The sequence below is a fragment of the Zootoca vivipara genome, chromosome 5 (assembly GCF_963506605.1).
Source record: "Zootoca vivipara chromosome 5, rZooViv1.1, whole genome shotgun sequence".
Lineage (NCBI taxonomy): Eukaryota > Metazoa > Chordata > Lepidosauria > Squamata > Lacertidae > Zootoca > Zootoca vivipara.
The window spans coordinates 19,726,956-19,750,479 of record NC_083280.1 but is presented as its reverse complement, the minus strand read 5'-3'; the positions used below and the strand labels follow the sequence as shown (position 1 = coordinate 19,750,479).

Here is a 23,524-nt window from a genome sequence, read left to right as displayed (position 1 = left end):
AGCCTTTTCTATTTTATCTGTAAACTATCTTCAGTCCCAGTCTGGGGGAAAGGCTGTATGTGAATAAATGTAAGAACAACTACTATGGTTACCACCAAACATGGCTTAGTGCTGAATGTTGGGAAAGCCTTTGAAATGTACCTTGCCAGGAAAAATCAGTATTGAAAATGACATGTTCATTGGCATTGATTGTTTAGAAAGGAGGAATCCTTCAGAGGTGGTGCCATGTTAAGTGTCAGCTTCAGCATCCTGCAACCTTGAAGTTTGTTTTTTATCACAAGGTTTTAAATATATAGAGCAAGATCACTTATTTTTGGTCAGTCGTGATTTGTGAACATTCCTCTGACCTCTGCTCCATCCAGAGAACAGCAGGTTGATAAATTACCTTCTCTTAACTGTGTTTCCTTCAGGCAAGGAAGGGAGCTCGAGTTAAGCAGCTATTCTCTATCCCATGGCCACACCCCTTCTCCAAAGAGTCTTTTGGTCTTGCAAATAGTCTAGTTGTCCTGTGATTGAAGTATGGAACTTAATCCACAAACCATTGAGTCTGACTTCTCTCCTGGTGTTCCAGAGGAAATGCTTCATCCTCACTGCTGAGAAACAACATTGCACGTTTACCATTGTCATCTGAGCAGTGATCAGGAATCTTGGCAATGGGGTAATTTGCTGCAATGTTGTCTCCAGCTTGCTCCCTGAAAGCTTGTGCAGGAATGTAAACACAGTTTTGTGACTGCAGAATTCTTGCCTCTTGCACAAGATAGAAAGCCCAGCCTTCATCCCATAGTAATGGAACAGGCTTCAACAGCTTCATTAAGTGCCTGTTGCAAGAAACTCAAGTTATATACTAGAAACAAAATCCCTTGTACAGGTGTTACACCAAATGATCAGTAAATACAGATATTCTTTTGCATGTGCAATGATGTCTGAGGTGTCTGTTGCAACTTGATCAGGATTCTCCTTTGTTTTGCTTCTGGGAAGCTGAGATTGCCAGAGTTAACTCAGAAAACAAGCTTTTAATGGAATCTGACTGACGTGATGATGCTCATAAAATCTGAAAAAGTCAAGCTGTTCTCTGGAGTTAACAAGTGAATATCCACGAGTCATAATTCTGAAAAACAGGTACAAAAGGTACAGGAACTTGCTCCTACCTGGCCTCCCAGATTGTGCTGTTATCAATATGTTTTCTTTCAAAAATATTAAATTAGTGTCAGTCTCTTCCCAAATACTACATTCATTGTTAAGAAGTTAAAGTTCCAGCATGTCCATGATAATCTGGGGTTTCTTCTTCTTGCAACACCCTCCAAAACCGCATTCCTTTTTGTTCTGCTGGCAAAGAATGCCAGGAAACAAAAAAAAGGTCTGAAAATCACTTATTTGATTTGTAAAGCTGTTGGTTTTATCACAAGTTCACTTGAAGGGCACAGCTATGAACATACTGGGCAGCAGAATATATGTCCTAGATCCTCTTCTGCATTCCTATGTGCTCCCCACAAATTCTGATTGCCCCATTGGAGCTCTGAACAAAGAGTTGCTGCTTGTTACGTCTCCTCCCAATACATCTCTTTCAGCTGCTAACACACAACTATAACAACAGTATTCCTTCAGTGTGAATCCATTGAACCAACATTGGTTGCGTCCCCCATTTCAATAGTCAGAAAATGACTTTAAATCATCACAAAAAGCTTTCTGACTTCTGTTTAATATGATGCTTCACCAGCATCTATATGCAGTCAAGCATATTGTTTCTTTCACAGACCTTAGAACACTCTGGAACTATGAACGTGAAGTTCCATGGATGAGTCAATGGACGTCCAAAGAGTAAATATTAGTTGAATACAACCATGGATTTCCTGAATCCAGCAGGCAGAATTCAACACTGCACTTTTCCAATTGTTCCGTATGCACAAACACCCCACTTCCTCCTGAGCACTGTTCTGAACGTTCTCCCAAACCTCCTCCTGGAGGCAAATTTCAGGGGACATGCAGTGGGGGAAGAGAGCTGGGTAGAGCTCCATGGTACAAGTGGAAATCCTTGCACAGGACTTCCACCAGTGGGACTGGTTAGGTAAATTCTGCCTTGTGTCTTGTCATGACCACTAAGCATCAGTTAAAAAGCACCCAGAAAGGCTATTTCTGTTGTTCTTTTCATGATTGCGCTCTCTTACACACAGTTGCCTTTGTCCACCAAAGAACATAAGAAGTGTCACACTATGCTTCAAGGAGGGACAACTGTAGATTTTGGCCATCTGCGGCTGCCATGGGTGCTTTAGTTGAGATTCCTGCATTGCAGGGGGTTGGACTAGATGACCCTCTATGTCAGGCATGTCAAACCTGTGGCCCTCCAGATGTTTTGGCCTACAACTCCCATGATCCCTAGCTAGCAGGACCAGTGGTTGGGGAAGATGGGAATTGTAGTCCAAAACATCTGGAGGGCCGCAGGTTTGACATGCCTGCTCTATGTCCTTCCAACTCTACAATTCTATGATTTACATCTCCCCAACAATTTGGCTTAAGGTTTGTTTGTTGCTGGCTTGCAAATGATGGCTTGTTAGGGAGCCACAAACTAGAGTCCCTGCATTGCATATCCCACACATGCAAGGGGAAGAGCGAAACAGGAGTAATCAGGCAGAGCGTACCAACATGCTGCTCATTCACAATAAGCCACGGGTCATAAAGTTTGGTTTGTCATTCATGTGAACACAGCTATTGTTTAGGAAATATATGATGTAGTATCAGCGGGACACAACTGAAATCAATGCTTTAAATTTGCAATTTTTTCTGATTTAAGTGACTGACTTGATATGACTCAATTTTAATCAATCCACACTGGTTGCATGGCTAAGGAAACAGTAGTAATGTACATTAAAAATGTAAACAAAACTCATAGGATTTGGAGAAAATTCCATTAGATCCTACAGAAAAATATAATAAATAATACAAACAGCAAAGTACAATATTCAATACTCACCGAGAAGATATAGTGAAGTAGTATTTGTCAGCCCTGGGATTGGTATATTCTAGAAATAACAGTTTTCTATTTATCTGGAATAAAAAGTGAAGAATTTGGCAATTATGTTTTCCAAGCTAGACATTTAGGGGTGATAATAAGCAGTAAGGTGTGATGGATCCCCCACCTCACTGCTTTAACCTCAGAGGCTCTCCCTGTGCTTCTCCACAAACAGGAGAAAAAAAAAAACCTCCAGAGTCCAAATTGGACTTGTCTCCAGAGTACCTCAGGCTCTGCGTTCGAAACCTATGGCCACCAGTGGGGTCTCCCTCCCTGGGATCCCTACTGCTACAGTGTGCCTCTCCCTTAGGCAACTATGTGGCTCCTTCGGCTTCGCTAACCAGCCCTTTGTATGACAGGAGAAACAGCAAACAGTTTCCTCTTCCCCAGGAAAGCTTTGTTCTCCCCTCTTTGTCACACCTCTGAAGGTACTGAGACACTGCCGAGTCAGTGAACGTTTAAGCACATTTAACTTTATTATTTAACTTATAAACATGAGTTTCTTTGGTTCTTAAAAGCACATATCTTCTTTTTATTTAACACAGTTTTCTTCATACAGCTCCTGCATCCCTCTTTAACACTCTACTCTCTACCAACTCCCTAACTCCCTAACTCCCAACTGCCTAACCACCTCTCCCTCGCTCCCACAACCCTCTCTCCGAATTAACTGCCTCCCATTCCTTTTAAACTCCTGGCAGTCCCGCCCCTCAGGAATGGAATGCGTCATTTATCCAGGAGGTTGGGGTTTAACTCTCTGCACCCTGGAGTTCTTTTGCCCACCAGGCCAATCCGTCACATTTTCTCCCCTCCCCCGAAAACCCTTGCGCAGGCATACTCAAAAATACCAGAGTAATGCCAAAGAATGGGAGATAGAGTCGGGAATTCCCTGGCTTACCTTCCCCCCAGGTGCGCTGTTTACACAACCCTGTGTTGCAACTCTCAATTCCCCTGCGAAACTTACACCTATACCTGAAGTTAAAATAGACTTCAGATATACACACTTACATATGCACTATACACATTAACATTTCAAAAGAAATAGAATGCATTTTCCCAATAATACCCACCTATGTATATATAGTGTAAAATTAAACCTTTCCTTCTATTCAAAAATCAGGGTTTTCCCCAAAAATTATACACTAAACATTTATGTGTCCCAACCAAAACAGAATTGATTCCATACCATCAAAAACATTTTCTACCTTCAAGCATCCTTTAAATACATTGCTGCCTTAAAAAGATCAAGTTGTCACCTTCAACAAAAGCACAATAGATTCTCCCCAAACGATGAAGGCACTCGTACTCAGCAATTCTTCCTGCGGCACCTAATAAATAAAAAGAAACCCTCCTCCCACCAGTCAACAATGACTTTTGAAGGAATAAGTCTCAATAAGTGGCGCATAAGAGTGTCTTTAGCTGCATTAGTTAGTGGGACTCCTGACGACTCTGCATTGGAAGAAAACTGTTGCAGTTTAACACATTTTTTTTTCTCCTCCTGCCGCGTCGCTTTTCCTTCATTGCGCTGCCCTGGCCATGCGCTGAGTAGATCTTCTGCCTTGAACTGACGACTCTGCAGACAGTTTCAGATGGTACTGGAACATGCCTCTCGGCGCAACAGTCCGGCGCAAGCAAATCTCAAGCCGCTTTCGCTTTTGGGCAATCATCTTCCTGTGGACCTCCCGTTGTTTCCGACTCCTCGCTGGAACATACTCGGCCTCAGCAGGATCACAAGATGACGAATGTGCAGCATCTTGGCATTTTCGAGCTTCCTTTTTGCCATGCAAGGGATTCCCATTTGTAATTAGGAATGCACCCCCTGATTCCAAGCACTGCTGTGCCCTGTGCACTCTGCTTACAGCTTGCCTTTCAGTCTCTGGCACATAGCGAAGCAGTTCCAGTATGGTAGATATAATCACTGGATGTGCCACGCTCTCTTCCTCCTTCCTTTCAGGCAGTAATAGTTGTAAAAGAGCACTGGTTTGCTGCCCATCAACCAGCTCAGAAGGGCTGTATTTGCCTTCCCGACTAATCAAGTCAAAACTTAACACAAATAGTTGCCAACGTTCAGACACCCTGTACTGTTGGTGGATAGGATAAGGTGTTACAGACGAGGTCGGTGTTCCCTCATTCTTTTCACTAAGCTCTTTGGCTTGCAGAAAGTTATTTGCAGTCTCTACACAGCTAACTCCGCCAAGTGGCAACCCCTCCTTCATACCCAAGTCGGCTATGAGCTCCTTAGGTAAGCTCTGTCTTGTTAAATCATTTCCATTGACTTTTAACACAGTCTTATTTACATTTTCCCTCAGAGGAATCTCCTCTGGTAATCTTAGGGCTCTATCCCCGAGGTCTAAAATAAAACTGTTCTCACTTTTAGAACCTCTGGTGTCTTTGTTTATAGCAGTCCAGTAAATTTGGTTTTGGACTCTCTCCTTTTGGCTTATTTCAAAATGCGCTGTTGTGGGGGCATCATGTGCCAATTGCAGCTCTTGCAGACTGGTCTTCTCTGGCAACACTGATTGCTCTTTGCTTTCCCACTCCGCTGCAGTTTTGCCTGTCTCAGATTTACTAATTAGTGGTTCCTCCTTTATACAAGAAACCCTGGGCCTTTCTACTGACACCACTGTGCCGTACTGCCCTTTATCTTCTTCACACAGTCCCTTCAGAGTTTCATCCTCCCTTTGTTCTGCTAGTAACTGGGCCCTGTTGGCAGTTATGGTGGTTATAACTGACATTCTCCCCAACATTCCGTTCCCCTCAGGATCGGCTTGGGCCTCTTCTACTGCAGTTAATGGATTCCCTTTTGTGGAGGTTTGTGCTCTAGTGATAACTTGAACCTTAAATTCAGGCTTGGTCACATCATTGCCTATCAGAAATGGTGTATCGATGTTATCCCAGACGCCTACTTTCCATTTTCTCCTCACGCCATTATAACCTATATCCACTTCTGCTACCGGAACCTCGAACTCAGGACCCCATATTCCCTTCAGACTAAAAGTTTGGTCTTTAAGATACTGATCCTGTGTCACACAGTGTGATCTAACAAGACTCACTTCTGCGCCTGTGTCACGTAAACCCAAAAATTCTTGATTATTTAAAATCACTGGCTCCATAAAGTCTTTATTAATCCCCTGATCAGCTCTCCAGACCTGCCTTATGTTAGCCACAGTCTCTGAGGCACTGACAGTTGATTCTGGGTTACTTTCCTGAGGTGATTTTTTTACCTCAGCTTGGGCTAGCAACTTTACTGACTTGGTAGCCGTGTTGGCATTTTGTTTTTTTGCTAATTGCGGACATCTTGATCTTATGTGACCTTCTAATCCACAAAAATAGCAAGATATTTTTCTGACTACTGGAGTGTCTGCTTTGTCAGGAGCCCTGTCTGCTTTCTCCCCTTTTTCATAAGGCTTCATCTGCCTGTTCTTTGGCCACTGCCTTGGAATCAGCATTTCAGGACAGTCTCCTTCAATCTCATCTAATATTAAAGCCATTTTGGCCACATCCAACAGCCTTTTGTCTTTAATAAACCAGCGTAGATTCATAGGGACGTGTTTATAAAACTGTTCCACACAAATTAGCTGTTTTAATTCTTGGAAGCTTGTCACCCCGCTCCCCTGAATCCACCTGTCCAGCAAACGATCTAGCTTGCTTGCCAGCTGAGAAAATGTCTCTTTGGGACCTCTTTTTAGTTCTCTAAAGGCTTTTCGGCTTTGATCAGCAGTTAGCCCACAGCGTACTCTCAATCGCTGCTTAAATATCTCATAACTGGATAGTTCAGTATCCCTTAAGTCTGAGTATATTTCACTCAAGATGCCACATATTTGAGGCCTCAGATACATCATCCAGTCCGCCTCAGCTATTTTTAATTCCTGACAAATGCGTTCGAAACTGAATAGAAAGCTTTCGGCATCATCCCCATTTACATATTTTGGGAATCTCTTGAGGTTTGCTGAGGTAACCTCCACATTTTCTCTATTTGGAGATACCTCTCCTCTCAATTGAATCTCTTCCAAACGCATTCTCCCCAGCTGTATCTCTATTTCCATTTGCAACCTCTCCTGTTCCAATTTTAATTTCTCAGACTGCATTCTCTCCTCAGCCGCTATCTTTTCCTTTTCCCTCTCAGCTTCAATTCTAGACATCTCAATTCTCAATCTCATAAGCTCTAATTCAGAATTTGGGCTCCCCTCAGCCCCTTCTGTCCTCTCATCCCCTTTAGCCTCTCTTGCTTTTCTTAAATGTGCCATTTTCCTTCTCTGGAAAATATCGTTTTAAAACTCCCACAAACTTCAACTATGGTTGTGGATTCAGATCACGACGCTGCCACCAAAAATGTGATGGATCCCCCACCTCACTGCTTTAACCTCAGAGGCTCTCCCTGTGCTTCTCCACAAACAGGAGAAAAAAAAAAAACCTCCAGAGTCCAAATTGGACTTGTCTCCAGAGTACCTCAGGCTCTGCGTTCGAAACCTATGGCCACCAGTGGGGTCTCCCTCCCTGGGATCCCTACTGCTACAGTGTGCCTCTCCCTTAGGCAACTACCGTGTTTCCCCCTTTTTAAGACACCGTCTTATAACTTTTTTTCCTCAAAAAAAACCACGGTGTCTTATTTTCAGGGGATGTCTTAAGGCTTGGTGCTCTGTGCAATCACACATGACACTTTCTGGCACATGCAGATACAGATCAGCTGTAGCGCTGAAATCAGCTGTTCCTGGTTCAGGTGTAGCGCGCGCCTAGCGAAGTTAGCCCTGAGAAGGGAAAATGGCATTTAAAAATGCCGTTTGAAGTGATTTTAGCCTGTCGCCCAGAACCGGCTGCTGCAGCGCGGAGCGCCCAGCAGCGCCCGGGGGGAGCGCCCAGCAACACGGACAGAGCGCTCAGCAGCACCAGGAGGAGCGTCCCACCGTGCCAGGCGGCGGGGTGGCAGGCCTCCTTGGCATGGCGAGGAAGAGACGAGGCCGCTGGCTCGGGCGCTCCTGAGTCCTGACCCCAGCCGCTTCTACGCGGCAGCAGCAAAAGAGCCATGCGGCCACATGGAGAGGCTAACGCCCGAGCGGGAGACGCGATCTCTGCAAAGCTCTGCACTCACTTCATCCGCCCGACGGGAAAGCGAAGTGGGGAAGAGAAAAAGAGAAAAAACCGAAGCGGCTCTTTTTCTCTTCCCCACTTCCCTTTCCCGTCGGGCGGATGAAGTGAGTGCAGAGCTTTGCAGAGATCGCGTCTCCCGCTCGGCCACATGGAGAGGCGAGCGCCTGAGCGGGAGACGCGCTCTCTGCAAAGCTCTGCACTCACTTCATCCACCCGACGGGAAAGCGAAGTGGGGAAGAGAAAAAGAGCCGCTTCGGTTTTTTCTCTTTTTCTCTTCCCCACTTCGCTTTCCCGTCGGGCGGATGAAGTGAGTGCAGAGCTTTGCAGAGAGCGCGTCTCCCGCTCGGGCGCTCGCCTCTCCATGTGGCCGCACGGCTCTTTTGCTGCTGCTGCGTAGAAGCGGCTGGGGTCAGGACTCAGGAGCGCCCGAGCCAGCGGCCTCGTCTCTTCCTCGCCATGCCAAGGAGGCCTGCCACCCCGCCGCCTGGCACGGTGGGACGCTCCTCCTGGTGCTGCTGAGCGCTCCGTCCGTGTTGCTGGGCGCTCCGCCCGGCGCTGCTGCGCGCTGCAGCAGCCGGTTCCAGGCGGTGGGGAGGCAAGCTGAAATCACTTCAAACGGCGTTTTTAAACGCCATTTTACCTCCTCAGGGCTGACTTTGCTAGGTGCGCGCTACAACTGAACCAGGAACAGCTGATTTCCCCACAGCTTATCTGTATCTCCGCGCTCTGCTTCCTTGCTTTGCCTGCCGCTGCTGAGCGTTCCACGCTGCAGCAGCTGGTTCCAGGCCCCCAGTTGGCAGGCATGGGGGTATGTCTTATTTTCAGGGTATGTCTTATATTTCTCAAATGCTTAAAATTGTTGCCCTGGCTTACTTTTTGACTACGTATTAAAAAAGGGGAAACACGGTATGTGGCTCCTTCGGCTTCGCTAACCAGCCCTTTGTATGACAGGAGAAACAGCAAACAGTTTCCTCTTCCCCAGGAAAGCTTTGTTCTCCCCTCTTTGTCACACCTCTGAAGGTACTGAGACACTGCCGAGTCAGTGAACGTTTAAGCACATTTAACTTTATTATTTAACTTATAAACATGAGTTTCTTTGGTTCTTAAAAGCACATATCTTTTTTTATTTAACACAGTTTTCTTCATACAGCTCCTGCATCCCTCTTTAACACTCTACTCTCTACCAACTCCCTAACTCCCAACTGCCAACTGCCTAACCACCTCTCCCTCGCTCCCACAACCCTCTCTCCGAATTAACTGCCTCCCATTCCTTTTAAACTCCTGGCAGTCCCGCCCCTCAGGAATGGAATGCGTCATTTATCCAGGAGGTTGGGGTTTAACTCTCTGCACCCTGGAGTTCTTTTGCCCACCAGGCCAATCCGTCACATAAGGCATATTTTCTGAGCTGAAGTAGTGATGCAGAAATCCTATAATTATAATTTATTCACAATGGGCTGAACCTGTCTAAGAAAGGCAAAAAGTTTGTTCTCAGCAGGGAAACCTTTACCTCCAATCCTTAGTTCTCTACCACTCTGATGACTACTAATTATATGAAAGGGAAAATGCACTCCTGCTTACAAAATTTTATTGCCCAATCACTGATGTTTCTCAGCAAATAAAACAAAGAACTTCTTTCACAATGACCTGTAACTCCAGCATCAGTGAAACTTGTTTTAAAAAGAAAATGCTATGTATTGCATGGATATTTGTTGCACATCACACAAAATAATATTAGTAGTCTTCCAATGATTATAATACAATTTCTTCATAAATTAGGAAAGGGGCGTGGCTCAGTGGTGCACATTTCTAGCAAGCAAAAGGACCCAGGTTTAAACAGCAAAAGCCTCATTTGAAATCCTGACAAGGTACTGCCAGTCAGTGTAGACCAGGCTTCCTCAACCTCGGCCCTCCCGATGCTTTTGGCCTACAACTCCCATGATCCCTAGCTAGCAGGACCAATGGTCAGGGATGATGGGAATTGTAGTCTCAAAACATCTGGAGGGTCGAAGCTGAGAAAGCCTGGTGTAGACAATACTAAACCACTGAGCCTCTTGGACTTGCCGATCACAATTTGAACGTGTGTGATAGGGTGAACTCCTGTTGCTTTGTCCCAGCTCCTGCCAAACTAGCAGTTCAAAAGCATACCAGCACAAGTAGATAAATAGGTACCACTGCTGCAGGAAGGTAAATGGTGTTTCTGTGTGTTCTGGTACTTGTAATGGTGTCCCGTTGCACCAGAAGCGGTTTAGTCATGCCGGCCACATGACCCAGAAAGCTGCGGACAAATGCCGGCTCCCTCAACCTGAAAGTGCAGCTGAGCACCGCGCCCCATAGTCTAATTTGACTGGTTGTCCAGGGGTCCTTTACCTTTACCAATGGGCTAATGCTCTAGCATGGTACAAGGTACTGTAGTTTCCAATATTCTTATTATACTGACCCTGGGAGTGGAGCCAATTTTTTTTCTAGCAGATTTTTCCTTTGTCTCGATTCATGTTTCTAAAAAATCTAATATTGTGCCTATTCTTCACAGATGTTCCTTCCTATGTTTCTGAGAATTCTCCTGTGAAACCCACTTGGAAACACATAGGAATTGCCATAGATGTGTAAAAAATACCCAGTTAATTGCTACTATGGTCATTTGAATTTTAAAGTATACAAATTATAGTTCCCTTATCAGATATCCATCTAGGAAATGATGCCAGGTTATTAAAAAATGTGACTATAAACCAAACACTATATAGCTGGAAAGTTCAGCTGGTTGCATGGGGCTGACAGTGCCAATGTTGCAGGTTTAATGCCTGTAAGGGAGAGCTGGATATTCCTGAATTGCAGGGGAATGAAGATGATCCTCAGGGTCCCTTCCAACTCTTATGATTCCATGAGATATCTGCTTAAAATGGTTTAAGTCACTGAAAGACAGGCAAGCTTATTTAACTCAAGCTTTTATTATTCTGGTATGTGTCAAGCATCCACAAGTTCAAATGTAGGAAAGGATGTAGGTGAACAGAAGTGAAATACTTTATGGAAGAAATACAAAACCGAATCTGAACTGAGTTTAAGATGGAAAGGAGAGATCAGTTCCCTGGTACTTGTTTCTTTTTAAACACAAGTTTGCAAACAAAGTCTAAGAGTTTCTCAATATTTATAAATGCAAGTCAATGTGAACTACTAACATTTTATATTCTTAATCAGAAATGAATATAAAGGGATTTAAATTTAAGGAAGTTTAAATAAGGTCAAGCTGTATATGCTTTAGAGCTGGAAGCCTCTGGTCATTTATTTGCCAAGCAGCCCCGCTCTTGAGTAATGGTATTGTTTAGATACAAATAGCTGGAGGATCGGGACCCAAGAACAGTCACCAGAAGGGGCATTTACAACTTAAGGGATAAATCAGTATAGCAAGAAGTTTTGAGTTTTCTGGGTCTTAGGACAGCTATATTGTTCCGATTTCCGATTTCCTTCAGAATGGATAGGTTTGATATTCTTGCAGTTGAGAGTCCCATGGACTGCAAGAAGATCAAACCTATCAATTCTGAAGGAAATCAGCCCTGAGTGCTCACTGGAAGGACAGATCGTGAAGCTGAGGCTCCAATACTTTGGCCACCTCATGAGAAGAGAAGACTCCCTGGAAAAAACCCTGATGTTGGGAAAGATTGAGGGCACTAGGAGAAGGGGACGACAGAGGACGAGATGGTTGGACAGTGTTCTCGAAGCTACGAACATGAGTTTGACCAAACTGCGGGAGGCAGTGCAAGACAGGAGTGCCTGGCATGCTCTGGTCCATGGGGTCACGAAGAGTCGGACACGACTAAACAACAACAACATTGTTCCGATATGCATCCAAATGCCAGAGTAGAGTGGTACTAACAAAAATGCCACAAAGTTCTTGGTAGTCACACTGTTTCCCCCTCCCCCATTCCCCCTCCCAAAAGGAGTTATCTTTACTGTTGCTCTTCTTTTTACCTACACGAAAAAGGAGCACTTTTCAAGGCTCTCTCCGCCACTCCCTTAATTTCTCCCAAAACACTTCGGCGACGGGGCAGTCACGATGGCAACGACCTAGTACCATAGCTGCCAAGTTATCCCTTTTTTTAAGGGATTTTCCCTCATGCTGAATAGGCTTCCTCGCGAGAAAAGGGAAAACTTGGCAGCTATGCCTAGTACGCCCATAAAAGCCTTACCCCGCGCCCTCCATTTTTATTCTTATTCAGAATAATACACGTATCCAGCATTACAGGCTCACCTCCACCTGCAGCAGCAGATCGCTCGCTCCCCGTAAATTCCTCTCAGCTTCCACTGAATGGATCCCGGCCGGGGGCTGCTAAACCCTTCTTCCCCTCCTCCTCCAATCAGAATCGCCGGAAAGGAGGAAAGGGAAGCAGCCACGGTAGCTCGCTGCTGCGCATGCGCTTGGACAAGCCGGCTGTCTCGAGCCAATCAACCGCTTCGGAAGATTCAGTTCAAAAGTAAACGGACGGACGAGGGAGAATTTTATGAACACGGTACAACCGTTCCCTCAGGTCAGCCGTTAGCGGTTGCTGGAGCGGGCTGCGTTTTAGAACATATTCTGTGTATTTTTGCCCTTTCTGTTTCTTTCTCATCCCCAGCCCCGCTAAAAAACTTTGGATTTCTCTTCCATAAACGGTGGCTTTTTTAAAAAAGAGAGAAATTAAAAATTAAAACCTAACCAGTCAGGCATACTTTTCAAAATGATGTGATTTTAAGAGGGGGAGGGGAGAGTCAACAGAATCTCGGCAACCTAACCCTAGGCATGCAAGTTCAAGCCACCCCAAATTAAACACTGCTAGGCCCCATTGATTTCAGTAGTAGGTATGTGCTAATAACTATGAATTATTGCACTAAGGTTTTGTCTGGGTTTGAAATATATATAATTTTTTTTAAAAAAAAATTGTCCAGTAGCACCTTGGTATAAGCTTTCATGTGCATGCACACTTCTTCATATGCATATGGTTTGTCTGGGTTGTACCTAAAAGCAAAAGCTCCTGATTAGGGGAAAATGAGCACTTGTGCCATCTATCTAAAAATACAGAAATTCACATTTGCAACCAGTTGTCAATGTAGAATCTCAATCTTCCAGAATTGTCTGACATAACCAAGAAATGAACCCTATGCTACTATAAGCTTAGCTCACTAGCTAATTCACAACTAATTAGTTAGCAAGTTCACAGGCTGTGCTCGCTCATAATGCTAAATCAAACTAGCTTACCTGTGTGTTACCAGAGCAGAGATTTCACCCACTGTTCCCACACTACCAGATGCTAAGCCATGGATTGGTTTACCACTACACCTGGACCCAGGCTTGTGGTTTATCTCCCCCAGATAAGCCACATGTAGGAAAATAAGGACAAACTCTTAGATAAGTGAGCACTGTTCAACATTTGCACTAAAACAGTGCTCACTAACAGTTTCTCGCCATCCTGGAAAAAAGTGACAAGTGGGGTGCCATAGGGCAGCGTTTCTCAACCGCTGTTCCGCGACACACTAGTGTGCCGCGAGACGCTGGCTGGTGTGCCGCGACGTGCGGCGACGAGAAGGGCAATTTGCATTGTCACGTGCCTGGCGGCTGCCAATAAACAGCGCTGACCCGCCGGAAAGCAATATTTCTCCTCTTTCCCAAGGCTCAGTGCAAACGAGCCTGGCGGCCGCCAATAAACAACACTAACCCGCCGGAAAGCAATATTTGGCAAGTGTTTTTTACAGTCATAATTATAATATAGGGCGGCACAGAGTTAATTTTTTTAACTTTTTTAATGGTGGTGTGCCTCGTGATTTTTTTCACGGAACAAGTGTGCTGTGGCCCAAAAAAGGTTGAGAAACACTGCCATAGGGTTCTGTGCTGGGTCCATTGCTGTTCAATGTCTCATAAACAATTTGGATGATGGAATTAAGGAAATGCTCATCCAGTCTGCAGATGACACAAAAACTAGGATGGGTAGCTAATGTCACAGAAGACAGAATCGAGAATCAATATTCAGGATGACCTTAACAGATTGGAGAACTAGGCTAACAAACTAACAAAATGAATTACAATAGAGACAAATGTAAGGTTCAGCACTTAGGAAGAACCAGTTGCACACCTTGATGGGGAACACATGGCTCACCAGGACTAGATGTGAAAAGGATCTAGAGGTCTTGGCAGACCACAACTTTAACGTGAGTCGACAGTGTGATGCAGTAGCAAAAAAAGCTATTGCTATTCTAGGCTGCATCAACAGCAAAGTTTAGTGCCCAGCTCAAGGGAAGACAAAGCACCTCTCTAGTCTACCTTGGGCAGACCACAAGTAGAGTACTGTGTCCAGTTCTGCTTTCCACAATTTAAGAAGGATATTGACAAGCAGGAACGTGTGCAGATGAGGGCAACAAAGATTAATGTCTGGAAACCAAGCCTTATGAGGAATGGTTGAGGAAGCTGGGTTTGTTTAGCATGTAAATGAGGAGACAGAGGAGATATGATATGATAGCCATCTTCAAATATCTAAAAGGCTGTCAAGATGAAGCATGCTCATTTTCTCCTACTCTGGAAAGTGGGGCATGAACCAATGTATTCAAGTTACAAGAAAAGAGATCACAACTGAACATCATCAAGAACTTTCTGACAGCAAGAGCTGTTTGACAGTGGAACAGACTCCCACAAGAAGTTGTGGACTCTCCTTCCTTGGAGGTTTTTAAGCAGAGGCTGGAAAGCCATCAGCCATTAATTATCTAGTTGAGATAATTGATTTCAACAATGGATATGTTATATAGCATTGAGTGATTGACATTGTGATCCACTAGTTGAGATTCCTGCACTTCAGGAGGTTGGAGTAGATGACCCTTAGGGTCCTTTCCAACTACAATTTTATGATTCTAAGTTTCCAAGCACCTTGTTAAAGATATGTTAACTGAGCATTAACAGCATACTGATGTCACATGATCCCAAAGATACAGATTACTTTTGTGATCTTCAAATATATATTAGACAGCATCAGTAATACAATCTCTGATTATGGCTTACGTTAAGTCAAGTCAAGACCTGACCTGATAAAAGATTTGACTATGTAGATAAATCTCACTAATGACCTGGGCTAATCTAATATAGATATTGGGCTGGCATGGCAGCTGGCTGGTTTATAATCCAATCTCACAATTTCAAAATGTACATTTGTCAATAGAAAATACTTACCTACTTCTACAACACAAAGTGTCAGAAGTTATACTTTGGACACTGTTAAGAGAGGACAATACTGCAGCCAGACAGTCCTGCAGTCAGGGACTAATGCCTGGAGGGAGGGGCTTCAAATAACCACTGGCAGATAGTGATATCATTACGCGTAAAACAAAGAAATATTATGTCATATGGGCTACATAACATGATTTGGTCTTAATATTTTACTGAGAATGATTCACACAACCATTATAGAGGCATGGTGGTTGCATAGAGTTGGTTTCAAAAGTGACATTTTTCTCAGACAGTACTGAATTAAATCCCGAATCCTGTGGCTGTGTTGTTAAGACCAAACACCCTTACAAGATATGTAACTGTGTGAGACTATAGTTTAATAGAATCACAGTTAGTTGTTCTGCTCCCCAAAAGGGAATTCTGGTTTAATTTCAGTTTACTAACCAGGACCTTAAACTTCAGACTATAAATTAAGGTCCTGGTTAGTAAACTGACATTAAAACACAGCTCCCCATTTTGGATGTAATGGGTAACTGTGGTTTAATTAAACCAAGAGTTAAGTCCTGAGAAAGAAAAGGAGGGGGAGCATGTGGTCTTCTTGCTTGTCCTGCTTGCTAAATTAGCAAGCCTGGAAATGAATGCCTTAACCAGGTCAGTACCATACTCTCACCACCTTTTCACTCTTTTCTTCAGGTGGCAGTGAAGATTCTGATTTCTAAACAAGCAACCCTGTTCAACATCTGCACTAGACTGTCCTGGATAGAAAACCAAAGAAAATAATGCAAAACACTCCCTCTTTTGGACACTAGAAAAAATTGATTTCAACAATGAAGTGGATATGTTATATAGCATTGAGTGATTGACATTGTGATCCACCATCTGTTCCACAGATAATCCTCAAGACTTCATAAGTGAAAGAGCTCATGTATATTTTCCTATGAACTAGAGTATTTATAATTTATTGAGTCATGCTGAAGTAAAAATTCAAACATACTGAGATATGTCTGATAAAGTAAGCTTGAAAAAGCAAATAATGATATAAATTTGCCACTGTGTCATAAATAACGTTATGCTTATCTTTCCAGGAGACGTAAACATCTGTCTATCCTGATAAAATTAAATTTATATTTTACAGCCTCTCGTGTAAACATCTGGGAAATGTCTGGAATTGTGTCTGGAAAGATAAAATCCCATTCCCTGCCTCCCTAAATTATACACAAACTTTGACAATACAAGCCTTCCCTCCCTCTAATCAGTGTTGCTTCCAACAGTTTTTTCCCCTTTAGGTGACTTTATATGAAACCAAATGCATTAAATTAGTTTTCAACTCATCATCACATAGCAGAATGAAACAGTGAGCGTATTTCACAGAAAATCAGGAATGGAGCCATTCTTATTAATTTTTTATACATGTCTGTACACCCACTTTACATAAATTCCTTAAATGAATAATCTAGTCACAGGTGCCAAGTTTCCATTATCATGGTGGCATTTTTTTAAGCCACTGCAATCATTGGAATCAGTAGTTTCACATTTTGTTATTCCATATGAATCATGGATAATCCAGGGGCCAGATAGCTTGTGTGTTGAAAACATGTGTAACCCTTGCTTTTTGTTTTGTTTAAATACTTTAGATCATGGTATGAGGGTCTTATTGTGCTGGAATCCAAACTGGCATTCGTAAAAAGGTGCCAACCTGGATTCCAGCAATAGTGGTGAAAATAATACTGGAGCCTTAAGAACACTTCTTTGAAAGTTGGTAACAGTTTGATTGCAAAGGTCTGGAGCAGGTTTTTGCTTTGCAGGGAGGTAAGGTAAAGGTAAAGGGAGCCCAGACCATTAGGTCCAGTCGTGACTGACTCTGGGGTTGTGGCGCTCATCTCGCTCTATTGGCCAAGGGAGCTTCCAGGTCATGTGGCCAGCATGACTATGCCGCTTCTGGTGAACCAGAGCAGCGCACGGAAATGCCGTTTTGCAGGGAGGTAGACCTGGCCAAGATGCAATGGCACAAGTTACTGCTTGTGCCATTATCCACTTGGCCTATCAACAATATCGAATAATGTTACATTAACTGCTCACTCAACATTCTGTAATAAACCTTAACAAGAGAGAACAGAGTAGATTAAACTTTCAATGGAGAAATACCTTATTACTGTTTTCCACATTCCATTTTATGTCATACTAAATATGGTAGTCATGTGCTGCTATATTTTTCCATATATACACTTTTAATGTGTAAAGTATTCAATATCAGGCTCACCTTGGAGCAGTATGATAGCAATGCTACCAATAAAAACAAAAGTAAAATCATGCCATGGCTAGAAGTATATTTATTTGATTATCATTTTATAGTTTAGCAAATATAGACTGAGCTTGCAAAGCTGCTTGCAAAGTTCAGGCCAGCTAAAAGTGCACTGCTTGTATTATTTTTATTAATTAAATGTCTATACTGCCCATCTGAGTAAAACAGGGTGATTTACAACATGCAGTGTCTCTAGCTGTTACAACACAACTACTGTGCAATCCTTAATATAGCCTTACCTTGTATTGTTCAATGTCTGTTGAAGAATGGTCACAAGTTTGGATCTCTTTCTGCTGAAGGGGTGTGGGTTTAAATTATTTTAAGCAAAGTACATTTGAGATTAGGAGAAGGGGACGACAGAGGACGAGATGGTTGGACAGTGTTCTCGAAGCTACGAACATGAGTCTGACCAAACTGCGGGAGGCAGTGGAAGACAGGAGTGCCTGGCGGGCTATGGTCCATGGGGTCACGAAGAATCGGACACGACTAAACGACTAAACAACAACACATTTGAGATTGCCAAGAACCAGCTAAGACAAACAGATACAGAAAACAGTGTGATGTAAGCCGAGAATGGAAAACATGAATTATACATCGTCAGTGAAAGAAAGCATTTTATTTAATCAATATTTTTTTGGGGGGGGGAGTGTTAACATAGTCTTGAATAAGCACCCATTTGTCCACATTGCACAGGGCTCCCAATACTGTTAGAGTGCACTTACTAATGTGTGTGACAAAATTTGTAACTTTATAAATCTGCTTTTGTAAATTTACAATAGGACACTACAGTACTAATTTTCTGAGTGTTTGACACTGGTGTCCTTAATGGAATTTAAGGAGCTTTCCCTTCTCATTAACTCTGGTAGTTGTCAGTACATTGCCTCATCTTTAATAGTGGCTCTCATGGTTTGTTGTTTCTAAAATTGTAACTTTCATATAAGAACAAAAAATTCTCAACTGTATTTAATTACTAAAAGGCAGGATGCCAGATCAGATGCCTGACAACAAATCACACTCTGTCCCTAGAAAGCAGTTAAGTTTTTCATCCTATATGTGTGAGCTACCATTAGTCAAGGATGGTAGGAGATTCTGCACATGTGTGTTGGAACATGTTCACAACATGTTAATGAATGAACTCTGGCAGTGTAAAATGTTCTGGATGAAAGAGCTCTGGAAAACCGAGTTTTCTCCTCCCTCCCAATCGGTTTTTGTTTTGCATAGTGTCTTTTCAGATTTGAAGTTTAAGGGGAGGCCCCAGTTTGTTTGTTTTTTTTGGTTATAAACTGCCCTCAGAAGTTTTTTAGGCCGAAGAATTGGATTTTAAGGGGGACGACGACACCCAAACACTGCCTTTGGCACTGGGGACAACACATAGTCCTGATGACTAGTAGCTTTTGACAGCCTTATCTTTAATGAATTTGGCCAATCCCCTTTGAAAGCTGGTGGCCTTCACCACAGCTTTTGAGAACAAATCCTTTAGCTTTAACTACCGGTATGTGCTTCATTTCTTCTAACGGGATGGCTCCGGATTCCGAAACAACGTCGATTAATAATAATAATAATAATAATAATAATTTATTTATACCCCGCCCATCTGGCTGGGTTCCCCCTGGGCGGCTTCCAACAAAACATTAAAATACAGAAATCCATCAAACATTAAAAGCTTCCCTAAACAGGGCTGCCTTAAGAGGGAGAAAAAAGCTGAGGGAGAAAAAAAAGTTATCCCTTATATACACACATTCGCCACACAGTGCATTATTTTACACACCTGCGTGGCGTGTGTTTTACCTTTTAACAAAACGCTCGAGCCCTCAGAAAAATCAGGCGGGAAAAGCAGGGCGCCATTTTTGCGCCTCGCGCCCCCCTCCCCTCCCCACCCCAACCGTCAACTACCCTTACGAGACTAACGGGTCTCGGTTCCCTCAGAGGCAAGCGAGGGCAGAAGCCGCCCCTGAGGACACTGGCCGTCCTAGGCGAGGCTCCCAAAGTTTTTCGCCTCGGCGCGTCTCCCGAAGTTTGTCGCCATGGAGAAGGCCAGCCTCGGGGAGTCGAAGATCATCCGGCTCATGCTGCTGAGGCGAAACCGGCTCCGGCGCAAAGGGAGCCTGGCGGCGGCGCTGGCTCAGAGCATGGCGCTGGCGGTGCTGGGCACGGCAGCCGCCTACCCCATCTGGGTGCTGGTGGAAGACAAGAAGAGGAGGGCGATTGTGCTCGGGGCGTCCTGGGCGATACGGCAGGACAACCCGGCTCCGGGCACGCCGCTGCTGGGCCCGTCCGGTGGCCCGATCATGCTGGCCATCGCCGCCTGCTGCTTCTTCAGCGTGCTGACGGGCTCGTTGGCTCTGGCGCTGGACTTCATCGGGGCGCGCGCGTGCCGCTCGCTGGTGCCCCTCTTGCACTGCCTCACCGCCATGATGATCGCGTGCACGGCGGCGCTGGGCTCGTGCCTCTTGGCGCTGATACGCGAGCGGCTGCACAACGAGCCAGAGCTGAAAGGCTTGTCGGCCAGCCCCGGGCAGAGCCTCTTCTTGGCTTTCCTGTCGTGCACTTTGGCTTCCACCGCCACCGGATTCAGCTGCGTGTCGCCGGCCCGGCTGGAGCCAATGCAATCGTCGTGGGACATTGGGAGGGCCAAGTCCTTCCACGGCCCGTCCGCCACTTCCCTGCCGCCGGTGCACGACGAAATCCACCCCTCGGTTCCGAAGCGCGGGCACGCGAGCAAAGTGCAGTGGCGCGAGTACGTGAACCAGCTGCCGCCCATCTTCCGGGAGGAGCTGAGAAGGCGGCAGCAGCATCAGCAAGCAGAGCATGGGCACAGCTCAGGGGAGCAGAAGGGCAACGTGGAACAGGGAGAGGCCTTGTCCAGCGCGGGGGGCGCCACACGCCAGGCACACATGAACGAATCGAACGAATCGCATGCAGACACTCTGTTTCTAGGGTGAACGACCTCAAGCATCCAAGCCCAGCAGGAGAACGAACGCCAGCGGGAAAGGGCAACAAGAAAACAGTTGCAAACTACCTGTCGATTTCCTTAAGATGGTGCTGCTGCGAATAAAGGAGCACCTTAAGATGACTAGTTATACTAAAACAGGGTTGGTTGGTTAGTTAAGAGAGTGACTGCCTTATTTCTTTCGAAGCTGTCATCCCCCTTCCTCTCACTAAAGGAATATCCTTAGTTTAACCTAGGAAAAACCTGCATAAAACATTTATTTACATGTAGGTATCAAACTGTAACCCTGGAAAGGAATGCTGAAATAACGTTGCTTTTAGTTGCCCCTTATTGCACAGTGAAACTTCATTCATATTGCTACTAGGATGCCTTAATGTTTCAGCACAGTCTGTTCTCAAACCTGAAACATCTATGGAAGGGGGAAACAAAATTCATGACCTCCATATTAGAAACCATCTTCAAAAGCAGGGGATAAGGAACCTATGGGCCACTAGATGTTTGAATCCTAGTCTTAAAAAGCACAGGTAGCATAACCACTGGTCAAGGATGACTGCTGTAGCCTTTCTTGCAATGCATTATCCATGATGGTTGCTTATGTGCTGAAGCCTTCACCCAAAATTCCCCCAAAAAGTTTGTTGCCATCTTTTACTTTCTTCACAACATTTGCTCCTGGCTATTTTAGCCTCCTTGCATACTTTCTACCATAATTGCTCCTTTAATTCACCCATGCCTTAAAACAAGTGTGGTGGGGGAAATCTCTAATGAAAATTACAAAGGACAACTAAATGCAAAATTCCCCAAATAAGCCTGTTTTACAAAATGCTGGAAAAGTTTGGACATTTAAAAATGTTTTGTTTGTATTAAGTTTAGTGCAGTTGCTTCAGCTGAACAAGTCTAGATGTGCAAGGACTTAGCCATTTAAAATGGCATCCAAACTCTAGATATGCACATGCCAGTTTAACATGCAAATTACATTTTTAGATTAGATTGTGGCTACTGTGCATAACACCACAGAACCATTTATAAATTCTAAGATGAAGCAATATTATTGTATAGTTTAAAACAAAAAAAATGCTAGTTCTTTCCTAAACCCTTAATAAAAATCCTTACCTCTCAAATATTATTATAGTTTGTATGTATAATTTAGAATAGGAATAATTGACTGGTCTACAAGTTCTTCTAGATAACTACACATTCCAAAGCTTCACTAGTGTTGAGCATTTCCAAGCCATAATAGGAATATACAAAGCTATTCTTGATGTCCTTTTAGGCCAAGAAGTTGTTTTCAACCCCTGCATTTCTTGCAATGCATTATCCATGATGGTTGCTTATGTGCTGAAGCCTTCACCCAAAATTCCCCCAAAAAGTTTGTTGCCATCTTTTACTTTCTTCACAACATTTGCTCCTGGCTATTTTAGCCTCCTTGCATACTTTTTACCATAATTGCTCCTTTAATAGAACACCACTAAGGTGAACAGGATGCTCCACAATTTGCAGTGGGCCCAATTCTCTGCAATTCAGTGTCTTAAAATCCAGAACTTGTGACATGTAGCTTCAATGCATTCAGGACGGTACTGCTCATACCCAACTTCAGAACTGTACCGGTTTTTGAAATGGGTATTTTGATTAACTATGTTATTTGTGCTTATCTGTGTACCACTAGAAACATTTATAAAATGGTGGTGGTATTCCCCACCCCACCCCCAAACCCTTTTTTCTCTGCTTTCAATTCTTGCTTGTGCCTGAAACTAACTTAGAAGTGTTTCCCATCTTTTCTTAAGTTACCCAGTACCCAAGAAGTTAGTACATGAAGGTTAGCAGGACTAATGCACTTCCCCTCTGCTTCTGTCCCAATTCCTCTCCCTCTTTTCCTGGCTTGAAAAACCGTAGCTTGCCACCCAAAATGACTGTGATTTACCTAAAACTGAAAAAGGAGAGGGAATTGCCATGCACAGGCACATGTGTTGGCATTATGTTTGAACAACGCCAATAAATTGTTTCTGGAACCTGCTTACTACGCATTAAACACAAGCAGCAGCAACGCATACAATTTCACACCTAGTCATTCCACAAAGAATAGTTTTAAGAAAAACTGAAGCTTAGAGAAAGACATGTCAGATGAGAATTACTATTTGTTGTAGAGTATCTTCTGGTAGAAATAACACTTTGAAACCCAAACAATTTCAGTAGTTTCTTATTAAGGGAAACAATACTGCTAAAGTGTTCCCTGTGGGAAGGGATAGTTGTGAAAGTTCTAGGACAACGGCTATGTACGGTATGTGACAATGCATTTTTACAATTGATTCAGTAATAAAGGAGCAGAAAGGAGAGTATTTCATTGCAGATGTTTTTCCTTGCTTTAATAATTTGTGGAAGGCATGGTCTCAGGCCTAAAGAGGAAAAGAACATATTGAAACTATGTTGCTGAGTGAATGGGACAGAGGGTCTACATCAGGGGTCCCCAGACTACGGCCCGGGGGCCGGATGCGGCCCAATTAGCCTGCCAATCCAGCCCGCGACGACCCCCGCCGCCCGCCCCCACCGCCCGCTCTTACGGCGCGCAGCGCGGCAGCGCTCTTCCGGGTTGGGAAAAAAGCGCCGAAAATCCTTTGTGTGCATGCGTATGGGCCTCTCCCGACCCGGAAGAAGTCATTTCTGGTGCACTTCCGGGTCGGGGGAGGCCCACGCGCATGCGCACAACGGATTTTCGGCGCTTTTTCCACCCTGGAAGTGCGCCGCCACGCCAGTAAACGCCCGTGCGCATGCGCACGGGCGCGCACTCCCCCGCCCACCGGGCGATCGGCGCGGTGGGAACCGGCCCAAACGCCGGTAAGTCTGGGGACCCCTGGTCTACATTCAAATATACGGTAGTCAATTTGTGTGTGGCAACTTACAGTTGGTAAAGGCTAAGAGGCATGATTTCAGAAAGGGTGAAAGGGATTACCAAATAAAAGCAGCATAATTTTGTTCTACTTGCTTAATCAAATGATGGCACACAAA

General features: G+C 44.2%; 1 protein-coding gene across 3 annotated transcripts in view; it reads right to left on the bottom strand.

Annotated features, from left to right (window-relative positions):
* TRIM59 (tripartite motif containing 59) overlaps window positions 1–23,428 on the bottom strand; it is a 29,027-nt gene extending 5,599 nt beyond the window's left edge. For all 3 annotated transcript variants that reach the window (XM_060274421.1, XM_060274420.1, XM_060274422.1), the window contains exons 1-2: window positions 12,336–23,428; window positions 2,969–3,042 (exon numbers count right to left, since the gene is read on the bottom strand). The gene's annotated coding sequence lies outside the window, so the exon portion shown is untranslated. The remainder of the gene's footprint in view (window positions 1–2,968; window positions 3,043–12,335) is intronic.
* Window positions 23,429–23,524: the final 96 nt, after the last annotated feature.